General features: G+C 43.0%; 1 long non-coding RNA gene across 2 annotated transcripts; it reads left to right on the top strand.

The window, feature by feature from the left end:
• Positions 1-1,540: 1,540 nt before the first annotated feature.
• Positions 1,541-13,230, top strand: LOC129545537 (uncharacterized). Of its 2 annotated transcripts, none has more exons than XR_008683725.2 (3): positions 1,541-1,769; positions 2,026-2,155; positions 2,310-13,230. It is a non-coding gene; the product is annotated as an uncharacterized LOC129545537 (long non-coding RNA). The 2 variants fall into 2 exon arrangements; XR_008683724.2 differs by having other exon boundaries at positions 1,543-1,786.
• The last annotated feature ends 793 nt before the right edge of the window (positions 13,231-14,023 follow it).

Genomic DNA, 14,023 nt, shown 5'->3' with positions numbered 1-14,023 from the left:
GTCGTGTCCCACTCTGTGCGACCCCATAGACGGCAGCCCACCAGGCTCCCGTCCCTGGGATTCTCCAGGCAAGAACACTGGAATGGGTTGCCATTTCCTTCTCCAATGCATGAAAGTGAAGTGAAAGTGAAGTCGCTCAGTCGTGTCCGACCCTCAGCGACCCCATGGACTGCAGCCTTCCAGGCTCCTCTGTCCATGGGATTTTCCAGGCAAGAGTACTGGAGTGGGGTGCCATTGCCTTCTCCGCCCAAGAGTGCTACTAGTCCCAATTTAGGTGTTCTCTTGGGCCACTGTGCTTCCCCAATAGCTTCCGTGATATCAGGGCTTCCCTGATAGCTCAGTTGGTAAAGAATCCGCCTGCAACGCAGAAGACCCCGGTTCAATTACTGGGTCGGGAAGATCCCCTAGAGAAGAGCTAAACTACCCTCTCCAGTTGGACTGCCCTTGTGGCTCAGCTGGTAAACAATCCGCCTGCAACGTAGGAGACCTGGGTTCGATCCCTGGGTTGGGAAGATCCCCTGGAGAAGGGAAGGCTACCCATTCCAGTATTCTGGCCTGGAGAACTCCATGGACACAGTCCATAGGGTTGCAAAGAGTCGGACAATACTGAGCGACTTTCACCCATTTGGGCCACTGTGCAGTGAGAAAGGAAGCTTTCTGGAGATGAGGTTCAGAGAGACACGGAGGGGCTCTGGAGAAGGAAATGTGTGCAAAGGATCGCAGTAGGGGAGGCGTTTATCTTTCTCTCGTCTCTGCTAACAGCAGCTGAGATCTGGATCCTGAGCCGGCACCTCGCCTTCCACCAAGGGGCAGAAGCAGATGTGGAGTCTCAACTACCTCCTAAAAGCGTCCCTGTGGCTCAGCTGGTAAAGAATCTGCCTGCGATCCGGGAGATCTAGGTTCGACCGTTGGGTTGGGACGATCCCCTGGAGAAGGAAAGAGCTACCCAACGCACTTCAAATTCCATGGCCTGTATAGTTGTCTATGGGGTCGCAGAGTCGGACACAACTGAGCGACTTTCACTTCAAAGGGAAACACCGGGCTCCGTTGAGAACCCGAGAGCTGAGGACCCTTGCCCAGTACCCTACACTTCCAACCCACTCGCCTCTGGGCACATCAGTCCTTCTCTCCCACAAAGTACTGCGTCCTCGCTGGGCCGCCGGGGCCGCAAGGAGCGCGGTCAGGAGGCTGTACGTCTCCAGCATCATGTCCAAGTTCATGACCCTCTGCGCAGGCCGCAAGACACCCCCACTCCTCCGGGGAGAAGTAGACCGCCACAGCCGCCGAACCTCCCGGCCCCTCGGTTAATTTCCCTCGTCTGCTGGGTCCCGGCCTCACAGGGAACATCTGCCACCTTCAACGGGACCGGGGGCAGCACCACGGGAAACTCTTCTGTGCTTCGCAGAGAGGCTTCTGGGAAATGTGGAAATGCTGATAGCTGTTTCCGCCCGGCCTCAAGAAAAAGACCAGAAGGGCCCACAGGCCTGCCCTTAACTAGGATGGCGCCTCGCTGACGTCAACATCCGGGCCTTTTTCAATCTGTCCTCTACATACCAGGAGACAAACCGGAAGGCTTAACCCTGGCTATAGATAACGTGCGTTGATTGGACAGCGCGGGTCGCCGTGAGGACTCGGATTGGACTCTCCGGGGTGGTTTGTTTAAAAGGCCGAGAGTACAGTAACGGCAGAGCTGAAGGTGGTCGGCATTGAAAGACCGTGGGATCGCTCTCGATCTGGCTTTTCTGGATCTGGCATCTAAGAGAGTAAAGGTACTGACAGAGTAAAGGTAACTCCTTTCTGCTACTCTCTTGAGATCTCTTGAGGGTATTAGAGAACTGGAGGTGGGTAAAAGCCCAAGGGCAAGATTGAGGCGAGTTCTGGAGGTAAGGGAGTGGAGGGAGGCCTATCCCAACGCTGTGCCCTGGTACTCGGGCAGGGCTGGCTCCTTGGGCTGTGGAAATAGGTTCCTAACCGGTATTTGATCTGGCCCATACTCCAAGGTCTCAGATGTCTCCTCTTTTACAGACACTGAAACTAAGCGACGGGGCAAGTGATTGCTCAAGGGGCAGCAGAGCTGGATCCAGAGTCCTTTTCTAGCCCTCGTTTAGGTTGAACTTAAGTTCAGCCAAGTGCTTAGGATAGCACCTTGCACAAAGTAAGTACTCAATAAGTAGGAGCTTATAGTTATTGTAGTTATAACACTAACTGGACAGGCCTCGATCTGAAAACCTGTGTTCAAATTACAGCTCATAAATGATTAATAACACTGGGGAATGAAGCAGACCATCTCTTAAAATTTTTTTTTTCAGTTTCATATCAAGCTGGTGGAGAACACACCAAAACTACAACCACATATAGAACCGCTGCCTCTGAGAACTGACCTGAAGAGTAGCAGACAGATTTTCTACAACTAAGGGTATAAAGGAAAGGCCACATTGAGAAAGGTAAGAAGCGCAGAGTCCTGGTCTAGTGAGAACCACCCTCACACACTCCTGTGGGGCAACGCACAAACAGGAGAGATATCACAACTGCCGAGGTACCCCTGAAGAGCAGGGGTCCAGGTCCCACATCAGGCTCCCCAGCCTGGGGGACCTGCGCTGGGAAGCTGAGCGCCCATAACAGCTGACTTTGAAAATCAGCAGGGCTTTCATCTCGGGGAGCCCAGGGGCTGTAGGAAAGAGAAGAGACTCCACTTTTAAAGGACTCACAAAGAAGCTCGCTCCAAAGTCCATCACAGAGGCAGCAGCTTGAAAAGTGCCTGGGCCCATACAAGAAGGAGAGTCACTGACTTATTGACTAATTTCAGGGTATGCACCAGAGGGGCAGGGGTCCAGTGGAACTTTAGGGACGGAAGTGCTGGCAGACGGCATTTGTTTTTACTTTCTTTCCACATAGCTGGCCTGGTACTGCTGAGCACCATTTCTATCCGTCTGCATCAGCCTAACTAACACCACCTGCCCTGCCCCTGCTTTCCCCTGAGAATTCAAGAGGCCAGGCCTGCGCACCAGCAACCCCTCCCCGCAGCAGTTTCATCCAGGGCCCATAGACATTTGGGAGAGGGACCAGCTTGACCTACTAAAGCCATCTGCAGCAGTCACAGCCAAGTCTGTCTGGGGACCAACCTCACCCACCAACACAGCTGCAACAACTGCTGTCCATCCATCACAGGAGGCACACACAACCCACGCAGGGGAAACTCTGGGACGCCTGGCTTTGTTGACCAGGGGAGATTGCACCACTGGACCCTGTAGGACACCTCCTACTGGACCCGATAAGGCCACTCTTTCAAGGAAAAAACACAGAGTTAGGCAAAATGAAGGAACTACAGAATGTCTTTCAAAGAATATCTTTCAAACATGAGGATCTCTCAGAAAAACAACTGAATGAAGAGGAGATAAGAAACTTATCAGATAAAGAATTCAGAATGACACTTGTAAAGATGTTCATCAGACTCAGTAGAAAACTGGATGAATTTGATGAGAGAATCACCAAAAGCCTAGGCAAGTTGCAAGCCTCCTTCAGCAAAGGGCTAGAAACTATAAAAAAGAACAATTTAGAACTTTTGAATTCATTTACTGACATCAAAATACACCAGCAGGAAGTCAGAGGTGGGACCCAGACCCATAAAAGTCACTCAATCAGAACAGCAAAAAGGAAAGAGAATAAAACAAAAAAACCAAGAATAGGGCCCATGAGTTGTCCCAGCTGCTCCGGCAGAGGAAGGAGCAGCCATGGGCAGGCAGACCAGCTTCCAGACTCCTCTCCCCACTGCCAGCACGTGCCCACTCTGCTGCCAGGGTGCCCCAGAGGAAAGTCAGCTCCTCATCAGGGGTGGGGAAGGAGGAGACCTGGGAGGCTGTCAACTAAACCTACTCCTGCCAAAGTGGAAACAAAGCCAAAGAAGGCAACAGGAAGGGATGAATCTTCAGATACAAAAGGGAAAAAGGGAGCAAAGGGAAAACAGGTGGAAATGGCCACCCAAGAGACTAAAGATTTACCTGCATCAGATGGAGAGACTGAAAACAAGGAAAGAAAGAAGTTACTTGTGATTAATATCACACACCCTAGTCTATCAGTGGTCCCTGTCTACCTTCTCATACAATCCAGAGGAATATTTTTATCGATTATTTTGTAAATGCAAAGTTTTTTAGTAGCTCCAGTAGTATTTTTAAGAAGGTAGAAATTCTACTTCATTTTTAAAGTGCAAGCCCTTTTTTTTTAATTGGAGCATAGTTGATTTACACTGTTGTGTTAGTTTCAGATGCACAGCAAAGTGAATTAGGTATACATATATCCACTCTTTAGATTCTTTTCCTGTATAGGCCTAAACCAGAGTACTGAGTGGCGTTCCCTGTGCTATGCAGTATACTGTGCTATACAGTAGGTCTTTGTTTGATACATAGTCAGTGTCTTTGCCAATCCCAATTTATCCCTCCCCCCCCACCCCCCGGTGATCATACAGTTATTTTCTACATCTGTGACTCTGTTTTGTAAGTTGATTTGGACCATTTTTTAAGATTCCACATAAAAGTGACGTCACATGATATTTGTCTTTGACATTATTCAGTTTGACAATCTCTAGGTCCCTCCATGTTGCTGCTGTAAATACTTTTAAGAGTTGAAATTATTTGCTGGTTGGTTTTTTGTTTTTTTTTTTCGGTACAACCAGAAAATACTATGATATTGAATTTGGGAAGTTTTGATTGTGTTTGGTGTCGTCTTAATATTCCATAGATGGGTTAGCTTTTATATCCTATGATTCAAAGCATATTAAATGGCAACTTGGAGTCAGTAGTGCATTTAATGTCTTAAACACTTTTTTCTTTTTTGGCTGTGACACACAGCGTGAAGGATCTTAGTTCCCTGACCAGGGATCAAACCCATGCCCCCTGTGTTGGGAGCATGGAGTCTTAGCCACTGGACTGCCAGGACAGTCTCACTGAACACTTTAAGTTTCTTCTCTTTCCCTGTTGTTTTTGGGTAGAATTGTTTCCCAAAGCAAACCACTCCTTGATCTTGGCTCTCTGGTCAGAATTTTGTGCACTCTGTAACATCTTGGGTCATGGTAGTCCAGTTTTCCTAGTAACTTTGTTAATGTGCTAGGAACACTTGAAAAACTTGAAAATGTATATGATACTAAATTGTGAATTAGTGGGACTTATGATGTAACAACATATCAACATTTGAAGATATTGGTAGGTGTATCCTGTTAAGTAATATTCTATTGTATATATGTACCACATCTACTTTATCCAGCCTTCTGTCAATGGACATTTAGGTTGCTTCCTCTGCTTCCATGTCTTAGCTGTTTAAACAGTGCTGCAGTGAACATTGCAGTGCATGCATCTTTTCAGATCATGTTTTTCTCTGGAGATATGCCCATGAGTGGGATTGCAGAGTCATATGGTAGCTCTGTTTTTAGTTTTTTAAGGAACCTCCATACTGTTCTCCATAGTGGCTACACCAATTTACATTCCCACCAACAGTGTAGGAGGGTTCCCTTCTCTCCACACCCTCTCCAGTATTTATTGTTTGTGGGTTTTTTGATGATAGCCATTCTGGCTGATGTGAGGTGATAACCTCATTGTAGTTTTGATTTGCATTTCTCTAATCATTAGCGATGTTGAGCATCTTTTCATGTGCCTGTTGCCCATCTGTGTGTCATCTTTGGAGAAATCTCTGCTTAGGTCTTCTGCCCATTTTTTGAGTGGGTTGTTCATTTTAACTCTTAGATGTCATAAGATGTTTGTAAATTTTGGAAACTAATTGGTCATATAGGTGCTCGTAGTAGTCTCTTAGGATCCTTGGTATTTCTGTGGAGTCAGCTGTAACGTCTCCATTTTCGTCTCTAATTTTATTGATTTGAGTTCTCTCCCTTTTTTCTTGATGAGTCTGGCTAAAGGTTTATCAATTTTGTTCATCATTTCAGAGAACCAGCTTTTAGTGTCGTTGATCTTTGCACTTATTTTGTCTCTATTTCATTTATTTCTGCTCTGATCTTTTTTATTTCTTTCCTTCTACTAACTTTAGGTTTTGTTTTTTCATCTTTCTCTAGTTGTTTTAGGTGTAAGTTTAGGTTGTTTATTTGATTTTTCTCTTTGTTTCTTGAAGTAAGGTTGTACTTCTGTAAACCTGCCTCTTAGAACAGCTTTGGCTGCATCCCATAGGTTTTGGACCCTGTACTTTAATTTTCATTTATCTCTAGGTATTTTTTTTATTTCCTTTTTGATTTCTTCAGTGAAATCCATTGATTGTTTAGTAGCATACTGATTAGCCACCATGTGCTTGTGTTTTTTAGAGTTTTTTCCTTGTAGTTTATATCTAATCTTATAGCATTGTGATCAGAAAAGATGCTTGGTATGATTTCAATTTTCTTAAATTTACCAAAGCTCACCTTGTGGTGCACCATGTGGTCAGTCCTGGAGAATGTTTCTTGTGCACTTGGGAGGAATGTGTAGTCTGCTGCTTTGGGATGAAATGCTCTTGTCTTTTAAGTCCTGCTCTTCTAAAGTGTCACAGAAGGCCTGTTTCCTTATTCATTTTTTGTCTGGGTGATCTGTCCATTGGTGAAAGTGGGGTAGTCAAGTCCCCCACTATTATTGTGTATTATTGTGTCGATTTCTCCCTTTTTGGTTGTTAGTATTTGCCTTACACACTGAGGTGCTCCTTTGTTGGGTGCACGCGTTTGTGCGTGCTCAGTCGCTCTGGTTGTATTGGACTCTTTGTGATCCCATTGACTGTGACCCGCCAGGCTCCTCTGTCCATGGGATTCTCCAGGCGAGAATGCTGGAGTGAATTGTCCTGCCCTCCTCCAGGGAATCTTCCTGACCCAGGGATCAAACCCTAATCTCCTGTGTCTCCTGCATTGATTGGCAGGGAGGTTCTTTACCCATTAAACCATGTGGGAAATCCATTCAGTTCAGTCACTCAGTCGTGTCCGATTCTTTGTGACCCCATGAACTGCAGCACGCCAGGCCTCCCTGTCCATCACCAAGCCCCAGAGTTTACCCAAACTCATGTCCATTGAGTTGGTGATGCCATCCAACCATCTCATCCTCTGTCGTCCCCTTCTCCTCCTGCCTTCAATCTTTCCCAGTATCACGGTCTTTTCAATGAGTCAGCTCTTCGCATCAGGTGGCCAAAGTATTGGAGTTTCAGCTTCAACATCAGTCCTTCCAATGAACACCCAGGACTGATCTCCTTTAGGATGGACTGGTAGGATCTCCTTGCAGTCCCAGGGACTCTCAAGAGTCTTCTCCAACACCACAGTTCAAAAGCATCAATTCTTCAGTGCTCAGCTTTCTTTATGGTCCAATTCTCACATCCATACATGACCACTGGAAAAACCATAGCCTTGACTAGATGGACCTTTGTTGGCAAAGTGATATCTCTGCTTTTTAATATACTGTCTAGTTTGGTCATAACTTTCCTTCCAAGGAGTAAGCGTCTTTTAATTTCATGACTGCAGTCACCATCTGCAGTGATTTTGGAACCCAAAAAATAAAGTCAGCCACTGTTTCCTCATCTATTTGCCATGAAGTGATGGGACCAGATGCCATGATCTTTTTTTTTGAAAGTTGAGCTCTAAGCCAACTTTTTCACTCTCCTCTTTCACTCTCATCAAGAGGCTCTTTAGTTCTTCACTTTCTGCCATAAGAGTGGTGTCATCTGCATATCTGAGGTTATTGATATTTCTCCCGGCAATCTTGATTCCAGCTTGTGCTTCTTCCAGCCCAGCGTTTCTCATGATGTACTCTGCATATAAGTTAAATAAGCAGGGTGACAATATACAGCCTTGACGTACTCCTTTTCTTATTTGGAACCAGTCTGTTGTTCCACGTCCAGTGCTAACTGTTGCTTCTTGACCTGCATACAGATTTCTCAAGAGGCAGATCAGGTGGTCTGGTATTCCCATCTCTTTAAGAAATTTTCCGGTTTATTGTGATCCACACAGTCAAAGGCTTTGGCATAGTCAATAAAGCAGATGTTTTTCTGGAACTCTCTTGCTTTTTCCATGATCCAGCAGATGTTGGCAATTTGATCTCTGGTTCCTCTGCCTTTTCTAAAACCAGCTTGAACATCTGGAAGTTCACGATTCACGTATTGCTGAAGCCTGGCTTGGAGAATTTTGAACATTACTAGCATGTGAGATGAGTGTAACTGTGCGGTAGTTTGAGCATTCTTTGGCATTGCCTTTCCTTGGGATTGGAATGAAAACTGACATTTTCCAGTCCTGTGGCCACTGCTGAGTTTTCCAAATTTGCTGGCATATTGAGTGCAGCACTTTCACAGCATCATCTTTTAGGCTTTAAAATAGCTCAACTGGAATTCCATCACCTCCACTAGCTTTGTTCGTAGTGATGCTTCCTAAGGCCCACTTCACATTCCAGGATGTCTGGCTCTAGGTGAGGGATCACACCATAGTGATTATCTGGGTCGTGAAGATCTTCTTTGTACAGTTCTGTGTATTCTTGCCACCCCTTCTTAATATCTTCTGCTTCTGTTAGGTCCACACCATTTCTGTCCTTTATTGAGCCCATCTTTGCATGAAATGTTCCCTTGGTGTCTCTGATTTTCTCAAAGAGATCTCTAGTCTTTCCTATTCTGTTGTTTTCCTCTATTTCTTTGCATTGATCGCTGAGGAAGGCTTTCTTATCTCTCCTTGCTATTCTTTGGAACTCTGCATTCAGATGGGTATATCTTTCCTTTTCTCCTTTGCTTTTCACTTCTGTTCTTTTCACAGCTATTTATAAGTCCTCCTCAGACAGCCATTTTGCTTTTTTGCATTTCTTTTTCTTGGGGATGGTCTTGATCCCTGTCTCCTGTACAATGTCATGAACCTCCATCCAGAGCCGTGTTGGTACATATATATTTATAATTGTTCAGTTCAGTTCAGTCGCTCAGTCGTGTCCGACTCTCCGCAACCCCATGAATCACAGCACGCCAGGCCTCCCTGGTCATCACCAACTCCCGGAGTTCACTCAAACTTATGTCCACAGAGTTGGTGATGCCATCCAGCCATCTCATTCTCGGTCGTCCCCTTCTCCTCCCACCCCCAATCTTTCCCAGCATCAGAGTCTTTTCCAGTGAGTCAACTCGTTGCATGAGGTGGCCAAAGTGTTGCAGTTTCAGCTTTAGCATCAGTCCTTCATCTTCTTTTTGGACTGAACTCTTGATCATTACATGTAGTGTCATTATTCCTCTTGAAATCTTAAGAAATCTAAGTGATAAAAGCAATCCTATCTTTAAGATTAGTGCGAGAATGTTGTTCATCAGAATTTGATTAGTTTTAGATTATATTTATCATTTTTGCAGTATCATTGGGTTGTATTTTTCATGGAACATAAGGATGGAAGGAGCCTTAATGGTTTTTTTTTAGTGTAATTGTGCTTCTACTTATTCTTTTTTTACCATTGTTGATGAGGTACTGTTTTTCCCCTGGGTGGAGATAGTTTAGTACTTCAGTTATAGTATATTGTGCATGTAGTATATTGTTTATATCATATATCGTCAGTAAATGTATACATGTAAGTACACTATGATAATAGGGTTTTACGGTTATCGTAACTTATCATTTATGGAAAATCATGTTCCAAGGTGACTCATTTGCTGCTGCCTCCTAAGTCAGGAACACTCTTACTGGTGATAGCATTTTTCTTGTGACAAAATGACAGCAAGTCATTTTATGAGTTCAATGCATTAAATGCCATTCAATGAACTTTTTTTGCATAGTGGCAAATTTAGATGTGGCATTTCTTCTATAAATGTCAAGAGTTAGATATTAGTAAACTCCCGATAGGAAAATTTGTGTTAGAGAAACTTAAGAGTGTTTAGAGTGTAGAGGGGGCTTCCAAGATAGCTCAGTTGGTAAAGAATCTGCCTGCAATGCAGGGGACCCTGGTTCAATTCCTGGGGCGGGAAGATCCCCTGGAGAAGCGATAGGCCACTCACTCCAGTATTCCTGCCTGGAGAACCGCCACGGACAGAGGAGCCATGGGGTTGCAAAGAATCGGACACAACTGAGCGACTAAGCACATCCTGTTAAGGAAAACTTGCCTCTAAATTTCAAGCTGGAAAGTCACAGAAAAGAATCACAACTAAATGATTGTTTTAGATTTTTAGTATGTACCTTAAGAATTGTGTACAAATGAAACAGCTGTGCACTGATGCTCAGAACAGCCAGTAAAATCTCAATTATAGAAGAAAAGGAAACAAAACAAAAATGAGGATAGTTTAAGGGACCATTGAGGGAACATCAAGCAGATGAACATTCACATTAGAGAGGTCCCAGAAGGAGGAGAGAGAAAGGGACAGAAAACCTATTTGAAGAGATGATGGCTTAAAACGTCCCTAATTTGGTAAAGAAACCAGACAACCAGGTCCAGAAAGCAGTGAGTCCCAAACAAGATGTCCCCAAAGAGACCCACACCAAGACACAAGTTAAAATATCAGAAGATCCCACTTGCCTCATGGCCAAAAAAACGAGAGTATAAACAACAGAAGTGGGCTTCCTGGTGGCTCAGTGTAAAGAATCCGCTTTCCAATGCAAGAATCACAGGTTCGATCCCTGGGCCAGGAAGATCCCACATACCTTGGAGCGACTAAGCCCACAACTATTCAGCTTGTGCTCCAGAGCCTGGGAGCTGCAACTACTGGACCCTGTGTGCCCTGAAACCTGTGCTCCGCAACAAGGGAGGCCACTCCAATGAGAGATCTGAGCATGGCAACTAGAGAGTGGCCCCTATACACCACAACTAGAGAAATCCCACAGAGCGTGGAGGACCCAGCATAGCCCCACCAAAAGAACTGTGATAGAGGGTTACCTTTTTTGTTTCTAGCTAGGGTGCTGACAGTTTCTGATTCCTGTTTTAAGTGCTGGTTACTCAGTTGTATTCAGTTTGTGAAAATTGAGCTGTACACTTGTGATATGTGAACTTATTTGTATGTCTATTAGGCTTCAGTTTTTTACCAAAGAAATCTCTAGTGTTTTTCCCATCCCTTTAGGCAACTTCTATAACCAGTTTCTTGTGTCCTTCCTGAGTTATTTTAAGCATATAAAAGCTTACATCTTTTTTTTTTTTCACAAGTACCATATGAATCACACCTCTTTGCTTTCTTTCCCCCTTTCACTTTATATATTTTGTGAATTGCTCAATTTCAGCACATATAGTTCTGCTTTTTTTAATGGGTCTGGGAGCATCCTCCTAGCTCTGAATTCAAAAATTGGAGGTCTAAAAGAGAAGTTCTCAAAGATATCATGCTGAATGACAGAAGCCTTAGACAAAAGAATACATGTTCTGTGATACCAACTATATGAAGTTTTATATAATGGAAAATGAATGTATGGTTGGGACAAAATTACAGCAGTAGTTGTCTCTGGTGGAGTGTGGTTGGGATTGACTAAGAAAGGGCCTGAGGGAAATTTCTAGGATGATGGTAATGTTCTGTATCTTAATAGGGGGTTGGGTTAGACAGATGGGTGCCTTTGTCAACACTCAGCAAAATACACTTAAAATGTGTGCATTTTATGTAAGTTTGACTCAAAAATATGTAAAACAGATACTGAGCTCTAGTTGATGACATGCATGCTGAAATGTTTAGGGGCGAAGTGTACTGATGATGACAATGTCTTTGAAATGCATCAGAAAATAAAATGGACTGGTAGAAAGATGGGTAGTTATGTAATAAAGAATAGTAAAGAATAGAATAGTAAAATGTTAATGGGTAGAAATTAGGTGATGAGTATACAGGTGTTCACTGAAAAATTCTAAAAGTAAAATGTTGAGAGGAAAAGAGAAAGAGAAGCAAGCTGGGTATTGCCTGGACAAAACATGATTAACCATTTTAAAGAGTACAATCAGGTAGGATTTAGTGCAGTCACAATGTTGTATTACCACCACCTCTCTAGTTTCAAAGCTTCATCACCGTTGAGACTTTGATTCGGGGTTATCCTAAATATTCTTTTTATGCTATTGTAAATGGAGTTGTTTTCTTATCTTTTTGGATTGTTCATTGCAACTCATTTTTGTGTGTTGCTTTTGTATCTTGAAACTTTGCTGAATTCATTTATTAGCTCTTAGTGTATGTAATCTTCAGGGTTTTCTAGTTATAAGATCATGTTGTCAGTGAATGGAGATAATTTTACTTCTTCCTAATTTGAATGCCTATTTCTTCTTCTTGCCTACTTGCTTTGCCTGGAACCTCTAATATAATATTTACTAGAAGTGGCAAAAGCAGACATTGTTCCTAATTCTAGGGGAAAAACTTTTAGTCTTTCACCACTGAGTATGTTATTAGCCGTGGCTTTTTCATGTATGGCTTTTATCATAGTTTCCTTCTGTTTCTTGTTCATTAAGTGTTTTTATTGTGCAAAGATGTGGAATTTTGTCATTCTTTTATTGCATTGAGATGATTTTGTTTCCTTCATTCTATTAAGGTGACATATCACATTGATTAATTTTTGTCTATTAACACATTCTCAAATTCCAGGAATAAATCCCACTTGTTCAGGGTATATAAACTTTTCAATGTACTGCTTTGGTTTGCTCTTATTTTGTTCAAGATTTCTATGTCAATATTCACAAAGGATATTGGTAATTTTTTTGTAGTGTCTTTGCCTGTCTTTGGTATCAGTGTAAAGTTTTCGAAACATATGCTGGATGCAATTCTTTTTCAGATCTGTGATTTGCAAATACTTTCTCCCAGTCTACGGATTTTCACTCTCTTCAAGGTGTCCTTTGAAGCACAAAGTGGTTTTTAAAATTTTGGGTTTTTTGGCTGTGCTGCATGGCTCACAGGATCTTAGTTCCCCAACCAGTGATTGAACCCAGGCCATGGCAGTGAAAGCACTAAAGTCCTAACCACTGGACCACCAGGAAATTCCCCCAAAATTTTGATTTTGATGATCAATCAGTTTTTTCTTTTATCACTTGTGCTTTTGATGTCATAACTTAGTAACCATTGCCTAATCCAGAATCACAAACATACTTCTGTTTCCTTCGAAGTTTTATAGCTTTTACATTTAGTTCTGGGGTTCATTTTGAGTTAATTTTTGTATATGATTAGAGGTCCAACTTCTTTCTCACGATGTCCCAGGACCATTTGTTGAAAAGATTGAGACTTGAATTATCTTGGCACCTTTGTTGCAAATCAACTAATCATAACCATTAATTTCTGGAAGAACATTTTCTCTTATTTAATAAAATTTCTCTCGTTTGGATCTCTTAAGAATTAGAACCCTGAAAATTCTAGTTACTTTCCTTCTCCCATGCCCAGCCACCCTGGTAAACGGGTGCAGGTATATTTGGTAAAGAGTAGGAAGACTTACAGCATGTCTCTGCCAATGTAACAAGGTCCTTCATCACGGGGACCCAACCTCCTATCAAAAGGCTCCAGCTTTGGAATTGGCACAAATCTGAGAATTTGTTGAAGGCAGGGCCTTGCATTTTTGCATACTCAGCAAGATGTGTAGCAACATGAGAGCCCCAAGGAGGAGCATTTCCTAACACTGGCTTTATGGAGTTCTTGTACGAACTACAGACAGGAATGTATATAAAGTGCTTAACACAGTACACGGCACATCACAGATGCTCAACAAAGTGGCTAGAATACTATTGCAATGGGCCAAAGAATAAACATAGTGGATACAGTAAATGTATACTGTTTCAAGAAATTTAGCTGAAAATAGGAGATTAGAACAGAGGCCAAGGGAAATTTATTGTTTTTAAAGACAGATTTTAGCATGTTTATAGGTTGGTATGTATGTTCCAGAAAAGAGACTCTGAAACTAAGATTTCCCTGGTGGTCCAGGGGTCAAGACTCCACTCCCAGTGTAGGGGTCCCAGGTTCAACCCCTGGTCCAGGAACTAGAGCCTGCATGCCACAACTAAAACCTGGTTTAGCCAAATAAATAATGAATTGTTTTTTTAAAGGTATGTTTGTACCTCAAAAGAAAAAAAAAAAGACTGGCAACTATAAAACTTAGAGAATAATAGATGGAGCAAAGTCCATGAGGGGGCAGAAG

Source organism: Moschus berezovskii, chromosome 27 (genome assembly GCF_049115385.1).
Source record: "Moschus berezovskii isolate FMDL1 chromosome 27, NW_MosBer_1.0, whole genome shotgun sequence".
Lineage (NCBI taxonomy): Eukaryota > Metazoa > Chordata > Mammalia > Artiodactyla > Moschidae > Moschus > Moschus berezovskii.
This window is presented reverse-complemented; position numbering and strand designations above follow the sequence as displayed.